The sequence below is a fragment of the Anopheles funestus genome, assembly GCF_943734845.2.
Source record: "Anopheles funestus chromosome X unlocalized genomic scaffold, idAnoFuneDA-416_04 X_unloc_64, whole genome shotgun sequence".
Classification (NCBI taxonomy): Eukaryota; Metazoa; Arthropoda; class Insecta; order Diptera; family Culicidae; genus Anopheles; species Anopheles funestus.
The window spans coordinates 132,501-145,856 of NW_026045192.1; positions in this window are offsets into that span (position 1 = coordinate 132,501).

A 13,356-nucleotide genomic window follows, 5' to 3' on the forward strand; every position below is an offset into this window, starting at 1 on the left:
TCCTAGGCTAGGTGCACGCAAGTGAGTATGGATCGATCAGTAGAAAGATGGGAAGCCATAGGAAACCTTCCTAGGCTAGGTGCACGCAAGTGAGTATGGATCGATCAGTAGAAAGATGGGAAGCCATAGGAAACCTTCCTAGGCTAGGTGCACGCAAGTGAGTATGGATCGATCAGTAGAAAGATGGGAAGCCATAGGAAACCTTCCTAGGCTAGGTGCACGCAAGTGAGTATGGATCGATCAGTAGAAAGATGGGAAGCCATAGGAAACCTTCCTAGGCTAGGTGCACGCAAGTGAGTATGGATCGATCAGTAGAAAGTGGGAAGCCCAGTACCAAATGCCCTAGTGAAGACCGTAAACGAATATCATGAACCGAGAAGGAGCACCAAATGCCCTAGTGAAGACCGTAAACGAATATCATGAACCGATAAGGAGCACCAAATGCCCTAGTGAAGACCGTAAACGAATATCATGAACCGATAAGGAGCACCAAATGCCCTAGTGAAGACCGTAAACGAATATCATGAACCGAGAAGTAGCAACGAATGCCTGAAAAAGTACCAAGTCCTCGGTATAGAGTAACGAGAGTTAACCGCCGTGATGTATGCAATGTGGGCAGCCATTGCATGGGTTCTGGACTTGGTTCGCGAATAACTTTTTTGCTAGACATCGGACAAAGTTGACGTGGAAGAACGAAATGTAGCATTTGATGCCACCTATCCAAAACTTTTTCAAGATTGAAGATCCGATCGATACAGCCTGAGTTATAGGCAAAAGTTGGTGCAAAATTGAGCATTTTTAATGGTGAAAAATCGGTAATCCTCGAATAGCTCCTGTTGGAAGCATCGGACCACATGGTCGTGGAGGAACATATTGAAGCGTGCGGTGTCAAGTATCGACACCCAAAACCGCATGTCCGATGGACGGAAAATGACCAAGTTATAGTGAAAACTTGGTTGCACCAAATTCCCGAAGAAGTGCAACGAGAAGGTGAATGCGATGGTTGTTCGTCGAATAGCTCCGGCCACAGACATGGTAGCGATTAGTGGTGCATGGAAGAAATGTAGCCACAAGTGCCATCTACCCATGGCCAGAAGAAAGTGTGGCCATATCTTGGATACCGGCGGAGCTATGGGGCAAATATGGGCCAAAAATGGTGCAAGTTGGACCAAAAACCTGAAAAAGTACCTGGGTAATGCGATGGTTGTTCGTCGAATAGCTCCGGCCACAGACATGGTAGCGATTAGTGGTGCATGGAAGAAATCTAGCCACAAGTGCCATCTACCCATGGCCAGAAGAAAGTGTGGCCATATCTTGGATACCGGCGGAGCTATGGGGCAAATACGGGCCAAAAATGGTGCCAGGTGGACCAAAAATCCGACCAAGTGCGCGAGGCGCTTTCGTGAATAGCTCCGGCCACAGACATGGTAGCGATTAGTGGTGCATGGAAGAAATCTAGCCACAAGTGCCATCTACCCATGGCCAGAAGAAAGTGTGGCCATATCTTGGATACCGGCGGAGCTATGGGGCAAATATGGGCCAAAAATGGTGCAAGTTGGACCAAAAATCCGAAAAAGTACCTAGGTAAATGCGATGGTTGTTCGTCGAATAGCTCCGGCCAGAGACATGGTAGCGATTAGTGGTGCATGGAAGAAATCTAGCCACAAGTGCCATCTACCCATGGCCAGAACAAAGTGTGGCCATATCTTGGATACCGGCGGAGCTATGGGGCAAATACGGGCCAACAATGGTGCCAGGTGGACCAAAAATCCGACCAAGTGCGCGAGGCGCTTTCGTGAATAGCTCCGGCCACAGACATGGTAGCGATTAGTGGTGCATGGAAGAAATCTAGCCACAAGTGCCATCTACCCATGGCCAGAAGAAAGTGTGGCCATATCTTGGATACCGGCGGAGCTATGGGGCAAATATGGGCCAAAAATGGTGCAAGTTGGACCAAAAATCCGAAAAAGTACCTAGGTAAATGCGATGGTTGTTCGTCGAATAGCTCCGGCCAGAGACATGGTAGCGATTAGTGGTGCATGGAAGAAATCTAGCCACAAGTGCCATCTACCCATGGCCAGAAGAAAGTGTGGCCATATCTTGGATACCGGCGGAGCTATGGGGCAAATATGGGCCAAAAATGGTGCAAGTTGGACCAAAAATCCGACCAAGTGCGCGAGGCGCTTTCGTGAATAGCTCCGGCCACAGACATGGTAGCGATTAGTGGTGCATGGAAGAAATCTAGCCACAAGTGCCATCTACCCATGGCCAGAAGAAAGTGTGGCCATATCTTGGATACCGGCGGAGCTATGGGGCAAATACGGGCCAACAATGGTGCCAGGTGGACCAAAAATCCGACCAAGTGCGCGAGGCGCTTTCGTGAATAGCTCCGGCCACAGACATGGTAGCGATTAGTGGTGCATGGAAGAAATCTAGCCACAAGTGCCATCTACCCATGGCCAGAAGAAAGTGTGGCCATATCTTGGATACCGGCGGAGCTATGGGGCAAATATGGGCCAAAAATGGTGCAAGTTGGACCAAAAATCCGAAAAAGTACCTAGGTAAATGCGATGGTTGTTCGTCGAATAGCTCCGGCCACAGACATGGTAGCGATTAGTGGTGCATGGAAGAAATCTAGCCACAAGTGCCATCTACCCATGGCCAGAAGAAAGTGTGGCCATATCTTGGATACCGGCGGAGCTATGGGGCAAATATGGGCCAAAAATGGTGCAAGTTGGACCAAAAATCCGACCAAGTGCGCGAGGCGCTTTCGTGAATAGCTCCGGCCAGAGACATGGTAGCGATTAGTAGTGCATGGAAGAAATCTAGCCACAAGTGCCATCTACCCATGGCCAGAAGAAAGTGTGGCCATATCTTGGATACCGGCGGAGCTATGGGGCAAATATGGGCCAAAAATGGTGCAAGTTGGACCAAAAATCCGAAAAAGTACCTAGGTAAATGCGATGGTTGTTCGTCGAATAGCTCCGGCCAGAGACATGGTAGCGATTAGTGGTGCATGGAAGAAATCTAGCCACAAGTGCCATCTACCCATGGCCAGAACAAAGTGTGGCCATATCTTGGATACCGGCGGAGCTATGGGGCAAATACGGGCCAACAATGGTGCCAGGTGGACCAAAAATCCGACCAAGTGCGCGAGGCGCTTTCGTGAATAGCTCCGGCCACAGACATGGTAGCGATTAGTGGTGCATGGAAGAAATCTAGCCACAAGTGCCATCTACCCATGGCCAGAAGAAAGTGTGGCCATATCTTGGATACCGGCGGAGCTATGGGGCAAATATGGGCCAAAAATGGTGCAAGTTGGACCAAAAATCCGAAAAAGTACCTAGGTAAATGCGATGGTTGTTCGTCGAATAGCTCCGGCCAGAGACATGGTAGCGATTAGTGGTGCATGGAAGAAATCTAGCCACAAGTGCCATCTACCCATGGCCAGAAGAAAGTGTGGCCATATCTTGGATACCGGCGGAGCTATGGGGCAAATATGGGCCAAAAATGGTGCAAGTTGGACCAAAAATCCGACCAAGTGCGCGAGGCGCTTTCGTGAATAGCTCCGGCCACAGACATGGTAGCGATTAGTGGTGCATGGAAGAAATCTAGCCACAAGTGCCATCTACCCATGGCCAGAAGAAAGTGTGGCCATATCTTGGATACCGGCGGAGCTATGGGGCAAATACGGGCCAACAATGGTGCCAGGTGGACCAAAAATCCGACCAAGTGCGCGAGGCGCTTTCGTGAATAGCTCCGGCCACAGACATGGTAGCGATTAGTGGTGCATGGAAGAAATCTAGCCACAAGTGCCATCTACCCATGGCCAGAAGAAAGTGTGGCCATATCTTGGATACCGGCGGAGCTATGGGGCAAATATGGGCCAAAAATGGTGCAAGTTGGACCAAAAATCCGAAAAAGTACCTAGGTAAATGCGATGGTTGTTCGTCGAATAGCTCCGGCCACAGACATGGTAGCGATTAGTGGTGCATGGAAGAAATCTAGCCACAAGTGCCATCTACCCATGGCCAGAAGAAAGTGTGGCCATATCTTGGATACCGGCGGAGCTATGGGGCAAATATGGGCCAAAAATGGTGCAAGTTGGACCAAAAATCCGACCAAGTGCGCGAGGCGCTTTCGTGAATAGCTCCGGCCAGAGACATGGTAGCGATTAGTAGTGCATGGAAGAAATCTAGCCACAAGTGCCATCTACCCATGGCCAGAAGAAAGTGTGGCCATATCTTGGATACCGGCGGAGCTATGGGGCAAATATGGGCCAAAAATGGTGCAAGTTGGACCAAAAATCCGAAAAAGTACCTAGGTAAATGCGATGGTTGTTCGTCGAATAGCTCCGGCCAGAGACATGGTAGCGATTAGTGGTGCATGGAAGAAATCTAGCCACAAGTGCCATCTACCCATGGCCAGAAGAAAGTGTGGCGCTATCTTGGATACCGGCGGAGCTATGGGGCAAATATGGGCCAAAAATGGTGCAAGTTGGACCAAAAATCCGAAAAAGTACCTAGGTAAATGCGATGGTTGTTCGTCGAATAGCTCCGGCCAGAGACATGGTAGCGATTAGTGGTGCATGGAAGAAATCTAGCCACAAGTGCCATCTACCCATGGCCAGAAGAAAGTGTGGCGCTATCTTGGATACCGGCGGAGCTATGGGACAAATATGGGCCAAAAATGGTGCCAGGTGGACCAAAAATCCGACCAAGTGCGCAAGGCGCTTTCGTGAATAGCTCCGGCCACAGACATGGTAGCGATTAGTGGTGCATGGAAGAAATCTAGCCACAAGTGCCATCTACCCATGGCCAGAAGAAAGTGTGGCCATATCTTGGATACCGGCGGAGCTATGGGGCAAATACGGGCCAAAAATGGTGCAAGTTGGACCAAAAATCCGACCAAGTGCGCGAGGCGCTTTCGTGAATAGCTCCGGCCACAGACATGGTAGCGATTAGTGGTGCATGGAAGAAATCTAGCCACAAGTGCCATCTACCCATGGCCAGAAGAAAGTGTGGCCATATCTTGGATACCGGCGGAGCTATGGGGCAAATACGAGCCAAAAATGGTGCAAGTTGGACCAAAAATCCGAAAAAGTACCTAGGTAAATGCGATGGTTGTTCGTCGAATAGCTCCGGCCACAGACATGGTAGCGATTAGTGGTGCATGGAAGAAATCTAGCCACAAGTGCCATCTAGCCATGGCCAGAAGAAAGTGTGGCCATATCTTGGATACCGGCGGAGCTATGGGGCAAATATGGGCCAAAAATGGTGCAAGTTGGACCAAAAATCCGACCAAGTGCGCGAGGCGCTTTCGTGAATAGCTCCGGCCACAGACATGGTAGCGATTAGTGGTGCATGGAAGAAATCTAGCCACAAGTGCCATCTACCCATGGCCAGAAGAAAGTGTGGCCATATCTTGGATACCGGCGGAGCTATGGGGCAAATATGGGCCAAAAATGGGTAAAATTGTACGGTCCAAAGCCAAGGGTAAATTTTTTTATTCCTCTAATAACTTCTAGCACAGACATTGAATCGGTTGGTGATGTATGGATGAAATGTAGCAAACAGTTGGAACTACCCATAAAATCTTAAAGATTGACGATCCAATGTATAGAACCGGAGTAATGTGCGATACTTGGTGAAAAATCGAGTGAAAAATTAGCTATAAACTGTTTTTGGCCCATAACTCGAATACTAGACATCGGAAGGGGGGGTCGTAGAACGATTTTTTGTTGCCCTATCGATTCCCTATCGAACGAGCAAAAGTTGTTTTTTTGACCAAAAAGGACCCCTACTCTAGTAAAATTGGCCTGATTTTACTAGTCCCCGGTACCCGTACAGGCAAAATGAGCAAAATGCTCAAGTATGAATGGTTTTTGGCCCATAACTCGAATACTAGACGTCGCAGGGGGGTGTCGTGGAACAATTTTTGGTAGCCCTTGAAATTATCTATCGAATGACATATACTTGATTTTTTGACCAAAAAGTTCCTAGACTAGTAAAAATCGCATCATTTTACTAGAGTCGGGTACCCTGGACGAAAAACCGCTATAATTGCGGTTTTTGGCTAATAACTCGAATACTAGACGTCGCAGGGGGGTGTCGTGGAACAATTTTTGGTAGCCCTTGAAATTATCTATCGATTGACATATACTTGATTTTTTGGCCAAAAAGTTCCCTAGACTAGTAAAAATCGCATCATTTTACTAGAGTCGGGTACCCTGGACGAAAAACCGCTATAATTGCGGTTTTTGGCTAATAACTCGAATACTAGACGTCGCAGGGGGGTGTCGTGGAACAATTTTTGGTAGCCCTTGAAATTATCTATCGAATGACATATACTTGATTTTTGGCCAAAAAGTTCCCTAGACTAGTAAAAATCGCATCATTTTACTAGAGTCGGGTACCCTGGACGAAAAACCGCTATAGTTGCGGTTTTTGGCTAATAACTCGAATACTAGGCGTCGGAGGGGGGTGTCGTTGAACAATTTTTGGTAGCCCTTGAAATTATCTATCGAATGACATATACTTGATTTTTTGACCAAAAAGTTCCTAGACTAGTAAAAATCGCATCATTTTACTAGAGTCGGGTACCCTGTACGAAAAACCGCTATAGTTGCGGTTTTTGGCCAATAACTCGAATACTAGACGTCGGAGGGGGGTGCCGTAGAACAATTTTTTGTAGCCCTTGAAATTACCTTTCGAATGATATATAGTGGTTTTTTGGTCAAAAAGTGACCCCGAGACTAGTAACCCTCCATACACAAAACCGCCTAAAAAGTTTTGGTTTTGCAAAATTTTGAAAAGTGCGTCAAAAAAATTTTTTCAAAAAGTACCAAATCGTGATCAGAACTCACTATAGACCATAAAAAGTGAAATCCGATGGTCATTTGCAACACTTGGTCAATCGAGAAAAATTTCACTTTTTTACTAGAGTCGGGTACCCTGAACGAAAAATCGCTCAAGTAATGGTTTTTGGCCAATAACTCGAATACTAGACGTCGGAAGGGGGTGTCGTAGAACAATTTTTTGTAGCCCTTGAAATTACCTTTCGAATGATATATAGTGGTTTTTTGGTCAAACAGTGACCCCGAGACTAGTAACCCTCCATACACAAAACCGCCTACAAAAACTTTGTTTTGAAAAATTTTGAAAAGTTCAAAAAAATTTTTTTTTCAAAAACTACTAAAACGTGATAAGAACTTACTATAGACCATGAAAAGTGATATCCGATGATAATTTGCAAAAGTTGGTAACTAGTAAAAAATTTCACTTTTTTACTAGAGTCGGTGCAACGAGAAAAAAAAGTCCGTGATGGAGAAAAATGGCACGTTTTCCACGCCTGTACGCTTTCGTTTTCTATATAGGGGGTAGGTGAGCCAGAAGCATGAATTTGACTGAGTACGTATCTTTATGAATTGGGCCCTTCTAAATCGATTGAGACTACCCCCAGGACGATCGGACGACTGCTTCTGGCTCAAAATGTGGTTTTTAGATTTTGATCGTCAATTATGAGAGAAAAAATCGATTAGAAGTAAAGATACGAAATGCTTGGTCTAAGTTGGGAAACGACTTCGGATATTTGTTGGACGTTGTCGTAGAAGGTCCGAGGACCAAGGAAAAGTGATTTCCAAGTGGATTTATGCACTATTAGTCGATGGTAAGATGTGAAATTAGTAGAACTTACCATACAGTTTGCGAAGTTGAAGCAATCGGTTGGTGAATATGGTACTGTCTGTCCAATTTGGTGGTTCGGAATGAGTGAAACGATGTTGATGATGGATAGACGTTCCGATTGCCCCCGATCGGGGAACATATAGTGGTCTTTAAGGTCCAAGTACCTATGTTTTGGTAAGCAGAACTGAGAGTTAAAGGATGAAAGTCGGCCATTCCTAATATCATCCTATCGGTGGTTCGCGAGTTGTTTGAGGACCGGAGCAGCTCGCGATGAAACGGTCCTAGGGTATTGGTTATCCATCCAAGGAAGAGTAAATGCGATCCTAGATGTGTGTCGTTGGCCGTTCTACCGGTATCGCCTATCGATGAGATATCGACGGGCATGCCTTACTCGAAAGTTGAATTCTAGGATCGATGGTCAAACAGACCTATGAGCGATAAACCAAACTGAACACGTATTGATGTCGGCTTTTCCTATCATTTGATGCCGCAGGTTGTTTAGGGACCGGAGCAGCTTGCGGCCGAGACGGTCCCCGGGGGTTTCTTTCTCCAAGGAGTGGAAACTATTAAGCAAGAGTTGTAGCAAGATACGATCCTCTGATGTGTCGTTGGCCGTTCATGCGGTATCGCCTGTCGATGAGATATCGATGGGCATGCCTTACTCTACCGACCTTCTAATTGAGAGTATTAATCAGGGATCGATGGTCAAACAAGACCAATGAGCGATAAACCAAACTGAACACGTATTGATGTCGGCTTTTCCTATCATTTGATGCCGCAGGTTGTTTAGGGACCGGAGCAGCTTGCGGCCGAGACGGTCCCCGGGGGTTTCTTTCTCCAAGGAGAAGAAACGATTAAGCAAAAGTTGTAGCAAGATACGATCCTCTGATGTGTCGTTGGCCGTTCAAGCGGTATCGCCTGTCGATGAGATATCGATGGGCATGCCTTACTCTCCCGACTGGATTACTGAGAGTTTAATCAGGGATCGATGGTCAAACAGACCAATGAGCGATAAACCAAACTGAACACGTATTGATGTCGGCATTTCCTATCATTTGTCGCAGGTTGTTTAGGGACCGGAGCAGCTTGCGACCGAGACGGTCCCCGGGGGTTTCTTTCTCTAAGGAGTGGAAACGATTAAGCAAAAGTCGTAGCAATAATCGATCACCTGATGTGTCGTTGGCCGTTCTTGCGGTATCGCCTGTCGATGAGATATCGATGGGCATGCCTTACTCTCCTGACTGTTTAATTGAGAGTTATAATCAGGGATCGATGGTCAAAAAGACCTATGAGCGATAAACCAAACTGAACACGTATTGATGTCGGCATTTCCTATCATTTGTCGCAGGTTGTTTGGGGACCGGAGCAGCTTGCGACCGAGACGGTCCCTTCCCGAAAGATGGTGAACCGAGTCGTCTGGCGTAAAAACCGGACGACTCGAAAGGGCTTGACCCTTTCAAGTGAGCGATAATCACATTCTACGCTCAGTTCGACAGCTACAAGGCAATCACTCGCTATGTTCAGAGCTAATACATGCAACATGCCGGCATTGTTTCCACCGACGCATGGATTCAAGACTGGTGCACTTATTAGTTAAACCGTTCGCCTCCGGGTGTTTCGAGTTCAAGTCTGGATGAGGATTGATCTTGCTGGTAATAGCTTGAGCCCCTGAATAAGGGGTCGAAGCGTACATCTTGAGACCATGTACAACATATTACCAAATCGGCACCATGGGTTCGGGTGCAAGTGATGTAACCGTGAAAGATGTTGAGCAGCCCAACATCGGTTTACACACGCATAATAGGAAGGCAGCGCTGTCGACTGGTCAGTCGTGTAAGAAGTGTGCATTATCGATCTCCAATATATGAGCTCAGTATGACAGCCCAATTGGTAATCCTCGGGACCTCCAGAAAGGAAGCTGGATGAGGATTACCAAATCGAAAGTTGATAAGTGTAGTGGTACCACTTAGTCAACTTGTATCCCGAAAGATGGTGAACCGAGTCGTCTGGCGTAAAAACCGGACGACTCGAAAGGGCTTGACCCTTTCAAGTGAGCGATAATCACATTCTACGCTCAGTTCGACAGCTACAAGGCAATCACTCGCTATGTTCAGAGCTAATACATGCAACATGCCGGCATTGTTTCCACCGACGCATGGATTCAAGACTGGTGCACTTATTAGTTAAACCGTTCGCCTCCGGGTGACTCGAGTTCAAGTCTGGATGAGGATTGTTCTTGCTGGTAATAGCTTGAGCCCCTGAATAAGGGGTCGAAGCGTACATCTTGAGACCATGTACAACATATTACCAAATCGGCACCATGGGTTCGGGTGCAAGTGATGTAACCGTGAAAGATGTTGAGCAGCCCAACATCGGTTTACACACGCATAATAGGAAGGCAGCGCTGTCGACTGGTCAGTCGTGTAAGAAGTGTGCATTATCGATCACAAATATATTGGTGATCTGTAGGTTGCGCATACACCATGCCCGGTGTAAAGTGCCGTGGTCCCCCCCGGGGGGCTGCATCAAACCGTTCGCCACGCGAACTACCCAATGGAACGAACTCTATGCATTTAATAAGAAGAAGAGATGATAATGAAACACGGTCGATTTAAGAGTTGAAAACGTTGAAATACCTATAAGCAAGTCTTAAGTTGGTGGTGACCGTTACGCCCCAACAAATTGGTGCCTTACCCTACACCAAAGAGCCATTCAACATGGTTCAAGTGAGCGATAATCACGCTCTACGCTCAGTATGACAGCTGCAAGGCAATCACTCGCTAAGTTCAGAGCTAATACATGCAACACGCCGGCATTGTTTCCACCGACGCATGGATTCAAGACTGGTGCACTTATTAGTTAAACCGTTCGCCTGCGGGTGTTTCGAGTTCAAGTCTGGATGAGGATTGTTCTTGCTGGTAATAGCTTGAGCCCCTGAATAAGGGGCCGAAGCGTACATCTTGAGAGTAAATGTACAACATATTACCAAATCGGCACCGTGGGTTCTGGTGCAAGTGATGTAACCATGAAAGATGTTGAGCAGCCCAACATCGGTTTACACACGCATAAGGGGTTTATTGTTATCTGTAGGTTGCGCATACACCATACCCGGTGTAAAGTGCCGTGGTCCCCCAGGGGGCTGCATCAAAACGTTCGCCATGCGAACTACCCAATGGAACGAACTCGATGTATTGAAAGAGATGAACAATTAATAGCGAGAATAGGGGCCCGGAAGCAATTCCGCGGCCCTACGGTCGATTCAAGAGTTGAAACGTTGTACAATCGTGGATAGCACCTAGTGCTAATATGGTGAGAGATAATGTGTGAGGAAATTTAGTTTCCTAAAGTTTAGTTAGTGGTTTCCGTTGTGCCCTAACAAACTTAAAGTTGGTGGTGACCGTTACACCCCAACAAATTGGTGCCTTACCCAACACCAAAGAGCCATTCCATATGGTTCTAGAGAGAGAGAGTTGTGTGGAAATTTATTTCCCACTAAGCGAGTGTGTGTCTGTAGTGGAACGAATTCTGGTTGATCCTACCAGTAATATACGCTTGTCTCAAAGGTTAAGCCATGCATGTCTAAGTACAAACATAAATGAATGTGAAACCGCATAAGGCTCAGTATAACAGCTATAATTCACAAGATCATCCTACCACTAGTTACTTGGATAACTGTGGAAAATCCAGAGCTAATACATGCAACATGCCGGGACTGTTGCCCTCGCGGGTAGCTGAACTGGTGCACTTATTAGTTAAACCAATCGCCTCCGGGCGGCTTGAGTTGAAGTCTGGATAAGGACGCAGATCGTATGGTCGCTTGTCGACTGACGACAGATCTTTCAAATGTCTGCCCTATCAACTATTGATGGTAGTGTAGAGGACTACCATGGTTGCGACGGGTAACGGGGAATCAGGGTTCGATTCCGGAGAGGGAGCCTGAGAAATGGCTACCACATCCAAGGAAGGCAGCAGGCGCGTAAATTACCCAATCCCAGTACGGGGAGGTAGTGACGAGAAATAACAATATGGACCTCTCTAACGATGGTCCATAATTGGAATGAGTTGAGTATAAATCCTTCAACAAGGATCAAGTGGAGGGCAAGTCTGGTGCCAGCAGCCGCGGTAATTCCAGCTCCACTAGCGTATATTAAAGTTGTTGCGGTTAAAACGTTCGAAGTTGATTGCCCGTCCAGACACGTGACCGCCACGGGCGCCCGGTTACACGCCGGGGCCGTTCGTGCGCGCGCTCACGGCTGCGACTCACAATGGTGTACTTGGGCGTTACTCTGTGAACGAGTACCGTGCTACCGGTTAACTCCGGCACGGGCTCCTCATGGTGCTCAAGATACTCACATTTACCTTGAACAAATTAGAGTGCTCAAAGCAGGCTAAGACAAAGCGTCCGGCCCCCCCGTGGGGTTGGCGTTGGCCGAGAATAATCTTGCATGGAATAATGGAATATGACCTCGGTTTATACGATTTCGTTGGTTTGTCAGAAACCTAGAGGTAATGATTAACAGAAGTAGTTGGGGGCATTGGTATTACGGCGCGAGAGGTGAAATTCGTAGACCGTCGTAGGACCAACTGAAGCGAAAGCGTTTGCCATGGATGCTTTCTTTAATCAAGAACGAAAGTTAGAGGATCGAAGGCGATTAGATACCGCCCTAGTTCTAACCGTAAACGATGCCAATTAGCAATTGGGAGACGCTACCCCTATTCGGTGCTCTCAGTCGCTTCCGGGAAACCAAAATCGGGTTCCGGGGGAAGTATGGTTGCAAAGTTGAAACTTAAAGGAATTGACGGAAGGGCACCACAAGAAGTGGAGCTTGCGGCTTAATTTGACTCAACACGGGAAAATTTACCAGGTCCAAACTTATCGAGGTAAGACAGATTGATAGCTCTTTCTCAAATTTAAGGGTAGTGGTGCATGGCCGTTCTTAGTTCGTGGAATGATTTGTCTGGTTAATTCCGATAACGAACGTGACTCAAACATGCTAACTAGAACGCTGTCAGCAGTGCGCCTCCGGGCGCACCTGACGTTACAGCCGGGCGGCGCCTTCACGGGCGGTCGTCGGCTACGTTTGCCCTGCTTAGCGGGACAACTTGTGTTTAGCAAGCTGAGAATGAGCGATAACAGGTCCGTGATGCCCTTAGATGTTCTGGGCTGCACGCGTGCTACAATGTGGGTCGCAGCGTGTTCTCGCCAATAGGCGCCCCCATTCCGAGAGGAACGGGAAATCACTAAAATGCCCATCTAGTCGGGATTGGGGACTGCAACGGTCCCCATGAACCTGGAATTTCTAGTAAGCACTAGTCATTAGCTAGTGCTGATTACGTCCCTGCCCTTTGTACACACCGCCCGTCGCTACTACCGATGGATTATTTAGTGAGGTTTCTGGAGGCTTACCTTCCGCGGTTCCTTCGTGAGCTGCAGCTGGCATGGCTGAAGTTGACCGAACTTGATGATTTAGAGGAAGTAAAAGTCGTAACAAGGTTTCCGTAGGTGAACCTGCGGAAGGATCATTACTGATGATCGTCCGCGAGTGACCAACCATGGGCTGCCTTCGGTGTAGCTCGGTCGCTCGCTTGCTATGTGTCAGAATTTGTTGAAAGCCAACTCGTTCGTTGTACACTTTGATGGGTGACCATCACTGTGTCTCCGTGCCGAGCT